Source organism: Cricetulus griseus, chromosome 3 (genome assembly GCF_003668045.3).
Source record: "Cricetulus griseus strain 17A/GY chromosome 3, alternate assembly CriGri-PICRH-1.0, whole genome shotgun sequence".
NCBI lineage: Eukaryota > Metazoa > Chordata > Mammalia > Rodentia > Cricetidae > Cricetulus > Cricetulus griseus.
The window spans coordinates 25,696,722-25,712,914 of record NC_048596.1 but is presented as its reverse complement, the minus strand read 5'-3'; the positions used below and the strand labels follow the sequence as shown (position 1 = coordinate 25,712,914).

The 16,193-nt window shown below is 40.3% G+C and overlaps 1 protein-coding gene across 3 annotated transcripts in view; it reads right to left on the bottom strand.

Annotated features, from left to right (window-relative positions):
- Positions 1–16,193, bottom strand: part of Htr7 (5-hydroxytryptamine receptor 7) — a 113,180-nt gene that overhangs the window by 94,161 nt on the left and 2,826 nt on the right. The window contains exon 2 of one of the 3 annotated variants that reach the window (XR_003483502.2): positions 466–7,571. The exons of 1 other annotated variant lie outside the window; for it this stretch is intronic. The gene's annotated coding sequence lies outside the window, so the exon portion shown is untranslated. Of the gene's footprint in view, positions 1–406; positions 7,572–16,193 lie in introns of those variants that run through there. One more of the 3 variants, XR_003483501.2, reaches the window with a different exon arrangement.

Below are 16,193 nucleotides of genomic sequence, written 5' to 3'. Positions count from 1 at the left end.
AACATGTCTCTAACTTTGACTATTATAGGTAACCATTAATTTGTGTTTCTTAACTATACATTACAGTTTTAAATTTTCTGCATAAACATAATACCTTAACTGAGAGTAGAAATATGTATATATATATATATATATATATAATAACAAAATTAAGCTTAAATTTGTGTCAGTATATCAAAATCCATACCAATGTGAAATATTTTGAGATTAACAGTTTTTTAAAATTAAGTAGATTCAATAATCTACCTTTTTCATCATTTCTATATCATATCCCCCTTTTCTTTAGAAAGAAATTGATTATGCCCATCAACCATTTATAACCAACCCCCTTTAAATGAAAACTAACATTCATAATTGATATTTTGGGAATTTGGGCATAGTTTTCTATACTATTTTCTGCTGATTTGGGACGCTGGTAATCTTATGGGGATCCTGAGAAAATTTAGAATTATGGTCATGTCCTACCTGGGGTATTTTGTATAGTTGGTCCATCTCAGCCTTGAAGCTGCTGTGGATGTTGGATAACCTGGACCCTTGTTCCCATCAGAGACCTGTCAGGGCCGGGGTCTTGCTCGATCAAACCATATTAACCTGAAATGACTCCACAGCTTCAAGTGATGTGGGAAGTCCTTCTGTACTCTGCGAATGTGTATTGCTTTTATTGGTTGATGAATGAAGCAGATTTGGTCTATGGCAAGGCAGAATATAGTTATGTGGGAAAGCCAAACTAAATTCAGGGGAAAAGAAGGCAAGAGAGAGATGCGGCAGCAGCCACCAGAGGAGAAAGATGTAAGAACATCACTGGTTAGCCACAAGTCATGTTTATGACACGACACACATAATCAATAGAAATGGGTTAATTTAAAAGTAAGAGTTAGTTAATAATAAGCCTGAGCCATTGGCCAAACAATTAAAATTATTATTAAGCCTCTGAGTGATTATTTTAAAAGCAGCTGAAAGACCAGGTGGGACACAGAAAAGCTTCCAGCTCTACATCCCATAATCATGTACCAGATCCCTATTTGTAGGCACTGTGCTAAATGCTAGAGGGGAAGAGTGACCCTTTGTAATACAGATTCTTCCAGATTTTTATTATCTTTCTAGGCATATTGAGATATCTTGGATATGGGGTCCAAGTCTACACATAAAATTCCCTCATGTTTCAATTTAACTCCAGAGCCTAATGATAATTCTATATAATACTTTTAGTGCACCTAATTTTACCTGTGGAATTTTTCTATCATACAGGCATTCAAAAAGTTTCAGATTTTGGAACATTTTGGGTTTCAGGTTTCCATATTAGAGATGCTAACCCTGTGTATGTAAATATCTAAATCCTGCTCTGAGGTTACTCTAGTGGCTATGGCAGTAACAGATAACAGAACATTCATTCCAGAGATAGGACACAAATCTGTCACCAGAGACATTCTGAGACTTCCCGGTGATGAAAGCAGGTTAGTCTGGAATATACAAATGTCTTCTGTGACAATCCCTGTCACCAGAGTTACTCTCATTTTCCCCCTAGGCTTTTAAGGAACTTTTCCTGTAACTTTGTTATAGTACTTACTATTATTGCACTATATCTTATATCTTCATTTATTTCTATTTTATGTGTATGAGTGCTTTACCTGACTGCATGTCTGTGTACCATATGCATGACTGGTGCCCACAGAGGTCAGAAGAATTTTAATGCAGACATATGCTTTCATTTGCATTAAATCTTAATATACTAAAAATGTACTTGCTTACTTCCATTGGGAAACTGATCATTCTCTATGTAGACAAAATAAAGTCTACATTTGTAAACTTTAAATTTTTTTTCTTCTACCAGGCATGGTAGTACATGCCTTTAATCCCAGCCCTGAGGAGGCTGAGGCAGACATACCTCTGCTATCTCTTTTAGTTCCAATCCAGCCTGCTGTATGTATTGAGTTCCAGGTCAGCCAGGGCTACATAGTGAGACACTGTCTCAAAATAAATAAATAAATAAATAAATAAAACCTTTCAATCAAGATGACTAGAAAATCAGGGAACAAGTGGGCATGGTGACACACGCCTGCAGCATTAGCACTAAAGATGCAGAGCTGAGTGGAGTATTACAAGTTCAAGGGCAGTGAGCTCCAGGTCAGGCCGGGCTGCACTGTGAGACCTTATCAGAAAGAAAAAAGAAAAAAAGAAAGGAGGGAGGGAGGGAATGGGAGGGAAGGAGAGAAAGTTAGAGAACAGATATATTCAAAAGCACTTATTTTAATTGTTCAATGTTTTCCCTTACTAGGCCTGATTTTTTGTTTGTTTGTTTGGTTGGTTGGTTGGTTGATTGGTTGGTTTTATTTAATTTTTGTGTTTTTTTCCATATAAGTGATACATGTGCGCCCTCTAGTGGAACTTCTACTCAAGAATGAAAATTATTTTGGCGGGAGGGGCAGGGTGTTCAAGCTGAAGATCAGAGAAGCAAAAGCAGTCAGCCAGACACCAGAGTTTTCACCTCTCCACAAGCCCTCAGCATGGCTGGAGACTGAACACTGAACGCTAGCTCTGAGCCCCTGCTCCTGTCTCATATACCTCTCTACTGCTGGAATTAAAGCCATGAGCTCTTCAACAATGGAAATTCTACAAAGACGATAATATCCAAGGAAAGGCACGGAAGAAAAAAGAAAATGTCAAAGAACAAACTGTTACCAGATTCCACAGTACAAATCTAATGAAAAGAGAAATTAAGATCCTAAATTTAAAAGTAATAGATAAGAGTAGCCAAATGACAAATTTAATGTGACTTTATCTTGGATATTCAAGTGCAGGTGTCAAGTAAGCAGGCAAAAGTTCAAGGAAAATGTCCCCGAGGAAGGATAGAGAAACAGCCTGAGAGTGCCCCAACTTCTGGAGATGGGGGAAAGGGGAAAGAAGATGACTGGGGAGAGGCCTGTACATATGGAGAGCCAGCAGAGATTGGACACCTAACGCCCAAGAAAGAACATGCTTCAAAGACCATCCGACTTAACTTTCCTACTGCTTGGATAAAACGCTACGACCAAGGTGCTGTAGTCAAGAAAACATTCATTTTGCTTACAGTCTCAGAGTATTTGAATCCGTGGTGGCAGAGCAAGGACCAGCCGAGAACTCACATCTTCATCCACAACCGTGAGTCAGAGAGAGGTGGGTGGAGAGGAAACAGGAGAAAGGGGGGGGAGGCAGCAAGAGACAGAGACAGAGACAGAGAGAAACTGGGAATGACACCAGCGTTTTGAAACTTCAAGTCTACTCCTAGTGACATCATTACCTCCTTTAAGGAGGTGACACCCCCTAATCTCCCTCAAACAGTCCCACCAACTAGCCACCAAGTATGGAGCCTATGGGAACCATATTCTCATACAAACCACCACAAAGATGGAAATCACTGAGAATGGCAAGGAATCTCAGTGGAGTGGTAGAACAGAAGCAGGCTGGAATGGATCTGAGAACAGAAACAGTGACAGTGGCAGGCGGCATTTATAGGAGCTTTGCTCCAAAAGGTGCTTGCACTTCAGACAGAAGCTACAGGAATGTGTGGTAAAGGGAAAATAAAAAGAGAGGGACTTTTGCTGAAGAATTAGGATGTGGGATGCATCGAACTATATTTTCCAAAGATTTTTAATATGTTGGGACTCCTGTATTTTTCAAAAATCATGTCCCGAAATGAAAATTGCCAAGCTGGTGTAGAGAAAAAAAAAAAAAAAAAAACAGCTCTCATATTACAGGGAGTAAAAGTTTATTCTGGAGACATTTTGAGTGATCATGGCCCGGAACACAGATTTGGGTTACCCCAAGTTCCACGTTCTGACGTGGAAGCAGTTTCATGAAGTTTTTATATTTTACAGAACAAAGAGAGTCATAGATCAAGGCAGATTTAAAATACATTGGTGGGCTCACCAGAGAGACAGGTACAGTGGCATGGTGGTGGGCATTAAATAGTCTTAAATGTTATTTGATGGTATTCTTTGCTTTTGGATTGGCAGAAGCAAGTGTTCTGCTAAGCCAATAGATAAACTTTTATCTATTGTCACAAGATGTTAGTTCCAATACAGTGTGGGGCAAGGAAGGGCTATTCTAGAAGGCTAAAACTAGCCCAAGACGAGGTAATTTGCTTCTGAACCTGCACATTCCCAATCTCTTGACACTACTGAGATTCCAGTTGGTTAATCAGTCTCTGGAGACAGAGTCCTTTCAGGAGTTTTTCACACACAGCCAGACACAGCTTCTCTTCAGGGATTTTTATTCACAGTGGGGTGCAGTTCCTCAGAACAGCATATGCTTAGTATGTACAAGGCACTGGATTTTATTCTCAACACATAATAGGGAAAGAAGGAGGTAAAGGAGATGGAGGAAGAGGAGGAGGATAAACGCTGTATCCAGGCAAGTCTATGGTCAGTGCTGGGGGCAGACAAATAGGGCAAGTTCTTGGCTCTGCAGACATTCATAGGAATATTAGTCAAATAATTACAGTGCACTATGTGAACCAAAGAAATGTGCGCTTGGAGGAAAGTGGCATTAATACTGCCTTAGAGAGACTGAAGAATCCATTGAGCTAACATTTCAGCTCAAGAAGAAGCTTCTAAGACTGCCCATGTAGGAGACTGGAGGAGAGGGGAATGCAGTGCCAACAACATCTATAAACACAGGAAACACTGCTCACATCTGCATATGTTGAGACACATTTGCAATTATAAGGGGAGACTGGAGATACACTTTTAGCAGTCTCTAGAAACACCTTCCATTGCCACTGTATTGGAACTAACATCTTGTGACAATAGATAAAAGTTTATCTATTGGCTTAGCAGAACACTTGCTTCTGCCAATCCAAAAGCAAAAGCAAAAGCATAGAGGAGCCTGTTTTCTAAAACCCTGTGTCCCCATTCTACTTAGTTGACATTGCTCTAATTACTCTAGACTGTAGTGTGCTTTCCTCCATCTCCACCCTGACCCCTAGGTTGCATGATGGATCTCGAGTCTTTTGCTCAAGGAATATGCCAGAGAACTACTTGGTTCTACATCATTCTCTAAGGCCATGTAGCCCCACAAAACAACAACTCAGTTCCTCTGCATTTCAGAAGTGGGTAAGCCTGTCTAGACTGGATACTGGAGGTGAAGGGCCTGACTTCTTAGGAGAATAGAACATCTCTTTCCTATGAGTTTACATACTTCCCTGAAGGCCTTTCTCGGCACATATTTCCTATAGCAAAGTGTGATTCTTTTTCCTTCCCATCTGACTTTCCGAACTACCTCTTTAAAGGGGGGTGGAAGAATCACCAGTACACTGGCCCCATCATTGCTTCACACAAGTTTAAGTCAAGGATTTTTGTCCTCTGCTACACTTTTAGCAGTCTCTAGAAACACCTTCCATTGCCAGCACTGGAGGGATATGAATATCGGATTCGATCCATAAGAAAGAGGAGTTGTGGAATATTATGAAAGCTCAAGACAAATGCTGTAACAAGTTACCCCAGATGTTTTCTTTATAAAAATTGAAGAATCGTGATATAGATTACATTAAAATTGAAAATGCACAGAGTGAGAAATAAAATAGTAGCTGTCTTATAAAGGAAATTCAGTATTTCTTTGATTTAGAATGAAAACATATTTTATGGAGCAAAATAAAGCATACAGGAGTTTTTATTTTGTTCTCATTGTTCTTACTAGAACTATCATTAATTAGTATTATTTTCCATTCTGTGTACAGTAAAAAGTTCTGCCTTGAATCCTCTAACTGGAAATAATATTCAGTTTGATTCCTGTTCTCAACCAAAAAGAATTTGTGGGGAAATATAAATACTTCTGAAATGAATAAGACTTTTATATAATGGATTTTATAATCATATATGTACCATATACACATATACACACATAGATGTAAATATATCTGTACAGATATATTGTTACATACTACTAGCCTAACAGCTAATATTTTAGGCTTTCCGAGTCAAAATGCAAAATCATGCCTGTTTGGCATTTAAATGACTAGAGAGAAAACATTTCCACAAATTTTACAGAAATTCAAAGTATAATAGTATAGTGTAATTTTTTTGGTAATCTAGATTTACTTCTGAGAAGAATGTCATTCATTCTGAGGGGTAACATTTTGCTTAATTGGTGTTCAAAATTAGTGATCTCCTACCATCAAAGCAATTAGATATGTTCATTTCTTAATGATCTCTGTAATGAGATTTTAAATATTTCATCTTTGAAAAGCCCCTATCACACAGGTCCTGCTGAATTCTCCTGACAGTCTACAAGCATACAATTTTTTTATTAACATGAAACTCACGTAACCTAATATCATCTATTTGAAAGTGTGCCCCATCTTCCTGGTCTCTACATGGTGTCTCTTTGCAGCCCCTCTCTCCCTCTCTCCCTCATTCTCCTCATCTCTTAGACTCACCTATACTTCCTGTCTGGCTAGCAGCCAATCAGTGTTTTATTCATCAACCAATAAGAGAAACATATACAAAAGGACATCCCCCATCACATTTCATACAAATGGAGTGATGCGGTTTGTGCCCTTTGGTATCTAGATTCTTTCTCACTGAAAAATGCTTCCAATGTACTCCCATATTAAGACTTTACCTATATATTTTTCTTTACCTAAGTAATTTCCCAATGAATAAGTAACCCAAATTTGGATTAGCTCTTCTTCAGTTAATAACCATTTGGAATGCTTCCACATTTTGACTGTCAAGGAAAATGCTGTTATGAAAACTTGAATATAATATTTTGAATAGACTTGTCTTTTTAGTTATCTCGAATACTTGTGAGCAGAACTCTTGGTTCATTTGATACGTCTTTGTGTGATGGTTTAAGATGTTTCAAATGTTTTCCAGGGCTGTTACAACATAGTACATTCTCATAAGGACTATGAAGCTTCCAGTTTGTTATATCTTCATCAATTCTTGTCAATTCCTTGTCTTTGATTTGTTTAATTATAGACATCCCATTAAGTATGAAATAGCATCTCATTATTGTCTTCAGGTAAAGTTCTTTAGTGATCAATGGTCAGAAGCATCCTCTCAAAATGCCTATTGTCCAGTGTTTGTCCACTTGGAGAAAGCTCTCAAGTTAAGTTCCTTGGCCCTTTTAAAACTGGGTTGTTAATGTGTTGATGTTGATCTCTAAGAATTCTTTCCACACTATGGATGTAAAACCCACCTCAGATATATGGTTTCCAAATGGCTTTTCCAATTCTTTGAGTAACACTTTCACTTTTTCAATAGTGTATTTTAAAATACAAAGTTTTTGCTTCTAGCCTGGCATCATGACAAACACCTGCAATCCTAGTATTTGGGAGGCTGGGGCAGAAGTCAGGAACTCCAGGCTACCCCAAGATACACAGACCCTGTTAAAATCCACAGTTCTGACCAGGATCTATTTGTTAGTTTATTTTTTTCCCTTTTCCCTTAGGATTTTGATGTCCAGGAAAATACCAGGAAAGCTAGCTCAGTTAAGAATACTTGTTTTTCTTACTGAGGAAAGCTGTGAGCAAGAATGGCGGTCCTCCCCAGGGAAGCGCTCAGCAATTGGTTGTCCAGTGCCAAACGGTCAGCCTGGAAAACATACATATAAGTAACATGATGCAACTGAATGGGTTATGCTTAGTAATATATGTGTATACATACATGCAATAACAAATAGTGGAAAAGGTGGCCATGAATTTGAAGGACAGCAAGGAGTGGGTATATGGAAGGATTTTGAGAGGGGAAAGAGAAGGGAGAAATGTTATAATTAAATTATCTCAAAAATAAAATAAAATAATAAAAATACAATAATTAGAAGCTTTTTTAAAAAGAGAATAATAATAATAATAATAATAATAATAATAATAATAATAAATAGAGAGTGCATGTAGCTCTGGATGAGGAACAGATTGATTTCATTCTGAGCTCCTACACGGTGGTCCACAACCATCTGTAACTCCAGTTCCAGGGGATCGAATGCCTTCTTTTGTCCTTAGGCACCAGAAACACATGTGGTATACGTACATGCATGCAGGTGAAACACAAATGCCCGTAAAATAAATAAATATTTTAATTGAGGATTTCTAACCTAACCCCATGAATATTTGCACCAGTGTTTCTTTCTAAGAACTCTATGTTTGGCGTCTGCACCATTTCAAGTCACTTTTTTATATATAATACGAATGAAACTCATTCTTGTACATCTGAGCACTCAGTGTGCCAGCATCATTGGTTGAAAGGATGATTCTTTCCCTATGAAATGGTTTGGGCACCTGTTTGAAAACTCGTTGGTTGTGAATAGATATGTAGCCTTACTCCTGTACCCTCCACTCTCTTCACTCTGCATTTGCTACATGGCTTTGTTTTTAATATGCGTCCTCCAATACATCCTGCTTCAGCATGGTTTTCTATTTGCAATGCAATATGAATTTTAAGTTTGGCTTGCCTGATTCTTCAAAAACAAGGAAGCAGTTTGGATAGAAATTGCATTTAAAACTTTAAAGGGCAGATGGGCATTGTGGCACACAACTTAAATCCCAGCACTTGGGAGGCAGAAGCAGGTGCATCTCTGTGAATTCGAGGACAGCCTGGTCTATGGAGTGAGTTCCAGGAGAGCCAGAGCTACATAACAATAACCTGGTTCAAAAAATAAAATAAAGATATTTAAAAAAAAACTGGCTGGGCATTGGTGGCGCACGCCGTTAATCCCAGCACTCAGGATGCAGAGGCAGGCGGATCTCTGTGAGTTCGAGACCAGACTAGTCTACAGAGAGAGAGTACCAGGATAGGCTCCAAAAGCTACACAGAGAAACCCTGTCTCAAAAAAACAAAAAACAAACAAACAAACAAACAAAAACGTTTCAAGGGACTGGCGTGCAAGCCTGACAGCCTGAGTTCAATCCCCAGGAACCACACAGCAGAAGAAGAGAATGGAATCCTGCAAGTTGTCTTCTGACCTCTGCAGACACACCATGGCACAAGTGCACACTCAAGCACAAGCACACCCACACATACACATAAAGAAGAACCAAAATTGTTTTGATTACTTTTTTACATCTCTGTGATAAAAATACTCAAAAGAAACAACTTCAGTTGTTTTGCCTGGATTCATCGGGATAATGATCCCTTTAATGAGATAATGTACTTTTCCTTCCTAGAAAGCCTCCCCTGGTACAGTCAGTCACTATGTAACCATAGCTCTGCCACTGAATTAACCCTGACCACTTTTCTGAATTGCTTTTCCTTTCTTTTTTTAAAGCTCTTGCTTTTGGGTGCCAGCCAGAGCCTAAGTAGGCTTGCACTGTTTCTCTGAAGCTCTCCTCCCTGCCATGTGGCTGCTTAAAAATGGCATGGCTCTCTCTTCCTTGTCTTTATCTCCCTACCAAAAATGACAGCTTGACTGCCTTGTGGTTTTCCTTTTAAAGTCTAATAAAACTGTCTCCAAGCTTACTTCTGAGCTTGTAATTAAATTCTTTTATTAATGAGACAAAATCTCCAAGAGAGGACCCAGTCTCCTGGATAACAGATGGCACCCTATGTGCGACTCCCCAGTTTTCCAATAACAAGAGTCAAAGGTTGATTGGTTGGTTGGTTTTGGAGAGGAACTGACATGAGATTGCCTTACAGAATGATCATTATCAGGAGGGGATGCTCCTTATGAGCACGGAGAAAGGGCGTGAGTGGTCCTTGAAGTACCGGAGCATTAGAAGAGGTACAGCATCGGACCAGATACAGTCTAGAGAGAGGAAGTCTTTCCTCCCAAATTCAGAAAGAAGCTAAGTTATTAGAAATAAGGCCTGGTTTTGGTTTTCATCTTTCTGAGTCTGGGCTACCTCACCCAGGATGGTTTTTCTAGGTCTGTCCATTTGCCTGAAAATTTCATGAGGTCATCATTTTTTACAGCTGAGTAGTACTCCATTGTGTAAATGTGCCACATTTTCCTTATCCATTCTTCAGCTGAGAGGCACCTAAGTTGTTTCCAAGTTCTATCTATTATGAATAATGCTGCTATGAACATTGTTGAACAAGTGTCCTTGTGGTATGATTGAACATCCTTTGGGTAAATGCCCAAAAGTGGTATCGCTGGGTCTTTTTTTTTTAAGATTTTATTTATTATATATACAAAATCCTGGTTCCATGTTTATCTGCACACCAGAAGAGGGCACCAGATCTCATAACGGATGGTTGTGAGCCACCATGTGGTTGCTGGGAATTGAACTCAGGACCTCTGGAAGAGCAGTCGGTACTCTTAACCTCTGAGCCATCTCTCCAGCCCCTGTCACTGGGTCTTAAGGTAGATTGATTCCCAATTTTCTTAGAAACTACCATACTGATTTCCAAAGTGGCTAGACAAGCTTGCACTCATACCAGCAGTGGAGGAGTGTTCCTTCACTCATAAGTGGATATTAGATGTAAGGCAAAGAATAACCAGACTACAATCCACAGCTCCAGAGAAGCTAGGTAACAAGGAGGACCCTAAGATGGACACATGGATCACCCTGGGAAGGGAAATTAGATGAGGTGTACTGGGTAAGCTGGGAATAGGGGAAAGGTAAGGGAGAAGAGGGAGGATGAGAACATGAGGGAAGGGCATGGTGGAAAGGCGGAAGGATGCAATGGAAAAGTAATAGAGCTACTTTTTGTTTTCTCCCCATTTTTATTTAAATTAGAAACAAGATCATTTTACATGTCAATCTCAGTTCCCTCTGCCTTCCCTCCTCCCCTGTACCCCCCAACTAACACCCTACCTATCCTATACCCTTTCTGCTTCCCAGGGAGGGTGAGGCCTTCCATAGGGGGGTCTTCAGAGTCTGTCATATCCTTTGGGATAGGGCCTAGGCCCTCCCCTGTGTGTCTAGGATGAGGGAGTATCCCTCTATGTGGAATGGGCTCCCAAAGTCCATTCCTATGCTAGGGAATAAGTACTGATCTACTTCAAGAGGCCCCATAGATTTCTGGGACACCCACGTTCATAGAGTCTGGATCAGTCCCATGCTGGTTTCCCAGCTATCAGTCTGGGAACCAAGAATTTCCCCTTGTTCAGGTCAGCTGTTTCTGTGTGTTTCACCAGCCTGGTCTTGACACTTTTGCTCATCACCCCTCCTTCTCTGCAACTGGATTCCAGTTCAGTTCAGTGTTTAGCTGTGGGTATCTGCTTCCACTTCATAAAAGAGATATCTTAACAGAGAGAGCCACTATGGGGTTAGGGAGAAACCTGGTGCTAGGGAAATTCCCAAGACTCCACAAGAATGATCCCAGGTGAGACTCCTGGCAATAATAGAGAGGATGCCCGAACTGGCCTTTCCCTGTATTCAGTTTGGTGACTACCCTAATTGTCATCATAGAACCTTCATCCAGTAACTGATTGAATTTGATTATTTATAAGGTAATTGATTATAAACTTGTATGTTTTAATTGTTTTTAATAAACTAATATAGCTTCATAAGATTAGGACTTGCAGCTTTATACTGTTAACTTTGAGCATAGCATTCCACCATAGTGAATGGACTCCAACAAGCTAGCTCATGTGCCAGGTTTGTATCATGGTCCTACTACCAGGGCCCCACAAGCTCCTTGGGTCATGATGTTTCATCACAACAATAGTAACCCTAACTAAGACACAGATCAATAGAGTCCTTCCTGTTCTTATTTTTATGAAATGATTTATCATTGAAAATTTTTGATTTATGGAATGGGAAGGCTTATGCAGGGTGGGATTAGGGGGCTAAGCATAGCAAAGGGTCTATGAAAAAGCCACATACAAACCCAGTGTTTTGCAACCCAATTTAAGAAAGAAAGGTGGGTCTTGAGGTAAATGGATTCCCATTTTCCTGAGAAACTACCATACTGATTTCCAAAGTGACTGTACAAGTCTGCATTCCCACCAATAATGGAAGAGTGTTCTCCTTTCTCCACATCATCTCCAACATAAGCTGACATTGGTGTTTTTGATTTTAGCCATTCTGACAGGTGTAAGATGGTATCTCAGATTTGTTTTGATTTGCATTTCCCTGATGGCTAAGGATGTTGAGCAATAACTTAAGTGCTTTTCAGTCATTTGAGATTCCTCTGTTGAGAATTCTCTATGTAGATCTGTACCCCATTTTTAATTGAGTTATTTGGTGTTTTGGTGACTAGCTTCTTGAATTCTTTGTATATTTTAGAGATCAGCCCTCTGTCACATGTGGGGTTGGTGAATATCTTTTCCCATTCTGTAGGCCGCCATTTTGTCTTGTTGGGGAAACCCACAGAAACAGCTGACCTGAGCAAGTGGGAGCCCATGGGCTCCAGATTGACAGCTAAGGAATCTGCATAAGACTGAACCAGGCCCCCTGAAAGTGGGTATCAGTTGAGGGGCTTGGGCAGTCTGTGGGGCTGCTGGCAGTGAAACCAGTATTTATCCTAGTGCGTGAATGGGCTTTTTGAGCCCATTCCCTGTGGAGGGATACTTTCTCAGCCTAGACACAGTCGGGAGGGCCTCAGTCCTGCCCCAAATGATGTGACAGACTTTGATGATCCCCCAAGGGAGTCCTCATCCTTCCTGAGGCGTGGATGGGGGTGGAGGTGGGATGGGGAGATGGTGGGGGGAACGGGAGTACAGGAGGGAGGGGAAACTGGGATTGATATGTAAAATAAAGTTGTTTTTAGTTTAAATTTTAAACAGAAAGAAAACTGAACCTTATCTACCAAAAAACACTAGTTCTAGATTATATGATTTTAAGACAGAAACACACACACACACACACACACACACACACAAAAGTAAAATATAAAAACAAATTAATATTTTAGGGGGGCTTTCAGCACAGTACAAAAAGGCAAAGTGTTCCTGTCTTTAATTTTGTAATTCTTTACTGTGGGATAGCTTGGATGTCAGTTCTGTTACACATAACTGGGCAAGGAAATGGAATTGGGTCAGAAAATTCTTTTTTTAATAAAAATTCCTCAAATAGTGAAAATTTTGATTACAAAAAAGAATGAGAAGGGATACCCTGAAAGGGCACTGAAATAGTCATGTGATTTTGTTGCTGATTTCTGTTGGTGTGAAATACTACATTCATTGATTTTCATTGTTGAGCCATCCTTTCCCTCTTGAGGTAAATGCCACTTGGACACGGTTGTATAAAACTTTTAACATGCTGTTGCATTTAAGTTTTATGGCATTGTTGAGTACTATCGCATCTATATTCATAGGAGATATTGCTCTTCATTATTTTCTATTTTGAGGGATTTTTCTGGCATTAGTACCATAGTAGTGTTAGCCTATATTATCATAGTGAAGATGATATAATTCTTATACTTTTGGATAGACTTTGTGAACAATGGCATCGTCTAAAGGTGATGTATGACTCATTATAATACCAGCATTGTATACCCCTGGGTGAAGACTTAAGAAGCTAATGAAACATGCGATGCATGAAGCCATATTTAGAGCTATGTGTGACAGACAGAGCATATGCCAGAAAGTCCCTACTATGCAAATGTCCCTTAAAGCACAGAGTATGAGCCATAAAAGTCCTGATTCTGTGCACAGTTGCTGTTTGAGTTCCTGACCTTCCTCTTTGCTCCTCCCATGGACATGAATCTTTCCTTACTATCCTGTCTCTGCTTCTTATGTAACTCAGTATCTGCTCGATTCCTGTTCTCAGATACTAGCACTCCGGGCAAGTACCCAGCAAACCTCCATATCTACCAGTATCATCTCCACGGTTTTGTGTTGCACTAGGAAGTGAGTCCTTAATTTTCATAAGTAGAAATGAGTTGTAATTTTTAGAAAATGGGCTGGATTACTGCTAGTCTAATGAGTTTCCCAAAGATATCATTTTGCTATACTGATAGTTTATATGTTTCCTTGGAAGGTAAAGTACTTCGGAGTTTTTAAAGGGACCATAGTGCCATCAACCGAAAGAATCCAGTTCACTCTTCACTAATACCCTACCTAAGATGGAGCTTGGAGACATTTGCAAGTAAATGCCTTTTGATAGTTCAAACATCTATCAATATTCACCATAGTTATTTGAAGCATGAACTATGTGAGGGTTATGATTAATGCTTTAGCTATCATTTGTATATGTTTTTTAAATTTAGAGCCCAAAGTGGTCTTTGGTCAATGGTACAATAAATTGGCTTAAATTTTGTGCTTTGATGAAACCATGTCACATTGTGCTTGTGTTTCATAAGTCTAAAGTGAATACTGACCCCTGCAGGAAGTCCATCTGTTGTCATGGTTACCAGTTCTAAGGAGTCTACTTTCAAATTCTCAAAATTCATCTCCCTACACAAAAATAAGCTACTTCTAAGATAGTACCTCTGAGGAGTGCCATTTCTAGAGGATTTTTAGTCTTGTCGAAATTCTCACAACATGGACTAGAGAGAGATGTCTCAGCAGTTAAGAGCCCTTACTGCTCTTACAGAGGACATAAGTTGGATTCAAAGAACCCATGTTGTGTGGCTCAAAATAGCTATAACTGCAGGTCCAGGGGATCTGATACCTCTGGCCTCCTCAGGCAAAGGCACATACTTGCACAAATGCACATGTTTATACATAATTCAAACAAGTAAAATTCTCAGAAACACAAGTAGATTTGGGGCATCTATTCACTTGTCAGCTGCAATGAAAAATGCCAGAAGTAAATTGGGTTTCTTTGGGGTTTTGCTGTTATTTTGTTTTGTTTTTAATGGGACTTGTCCTTTCAGTTCTAAGCCTTACCACAATACATTAGGCAATAGGACTTCTAAGTATTACACTTACAAATGCTAGTTTGCTTAGGATCTGCTCTCTTCTCTAGCCTTAATAAATGCCCCCATGTTAATGTGCCCAAAGTAAAAAGGGTTGTCTGAGCAACCGTTTGCACATGGCGTGGAGCAGCAGTGCCTTGCTGGTTTGGTTCAGTTTTGCTTTGGTTTGGTCAGCTGGACTGACCTGTGGATGGGGAGGGTATCATTCTAGTTTAGGCTTTGTGTGTGCTTCTCCACGGGGTTTGCATTTTTAGTAAGTAGACTGAGTCAAGCGACTGCTCTCCTTGAGGTCTGGTTTTATACAGGCTGTTGAAAGTGAATCCTGTGCACATTGAGCTCCCTCCCGCTTGTAGAGAATTCCAGCCTGGCTACCATGAGCCGGGACACGAGTTTTTTTGTTTGTTTGTTTGTTTTCCTGTCTGTGAACTCAAATTGAAATTCTGGCCCTTCCTGCATCCTGAGCCCACCTGTCTTCGAACAACACTGGCTTTCACGTTTAAACTGAGACTACACCAGGATAGAAAGATGGGAAGGAAGTCATGAGGCCCCAGAAGAAAAGCACAAGAAGCCCGGTAAAGAACAGGGCCGGCCGCTGGGTGGCCAATCAAACTTGCCAGATCAGGGAACCATCCCTAGGAAGGCAGGTTTTCCATTTAATGTGCTTTTCCTGGCCAAAATTTCCACCCACTAAGGCAGTGTCTACTGGTTGAGCCTTCATGAGGTGCGGCTGGATCTACCCACCTTTCTGAGGCCTAACTCCCAATGCAGTAACCACCTCTATGCTGGTTAGAGCCTTTAAACTGTCTAGCCTGTGCAGTGTGCCTCCTAGCTTTTGCTCTGAAGCTGGCCTTCCCGGCCTGCCTGCTTGCTGCTTTACTCCAGGCAGTGTTGCCTTTGCTCTTTCTATTCTCCTCTTCCTTGCAGGCAGCTGTGATGTAGTCACAGCTTGGCTGCCCTGGAGTTCTCCTTTTAAATCCTAATAAATTGCCGAGTTTCTGCTCGAGTCCATTCCTTGTCCTCCAGCCTGCTTATGTGTATTCTTCAATTATTCTATTGATGAAACTCAGAACCCCAAAAGGGGGAGAGTACAGTCCGAGGCATCTGGAAGAATCCAGAGCAGGAATAGAAAGTAGTAGATTAAATATGTCTGGCAAACTGAACCAGACCATGAGAGGAGAAGGGGGATGGGGTGTGGAGAGAAAGAGAGGAGAGAGTGCCAAGAAAGAGGGGTCAAAAAGGAGCAGAGAGCATATGGCCAAAAAGTCAGGGTTATATAGGAATGAGAAGCTTCGGGGAGGATGTTGTGAGTTCAGGGTTACTCAGAGATTCACCATGACCATGAATCAATTTTAACAAATAAGAGGCTTTATTAAATACTCAGATTCAGGTTTCTCAAGATGCAGCAGCTATTCATACTGGCCCTGGGCTTATAAAGGGAGAAACCACAAAGTTACAGCTTTTGGGGGGCCGAAT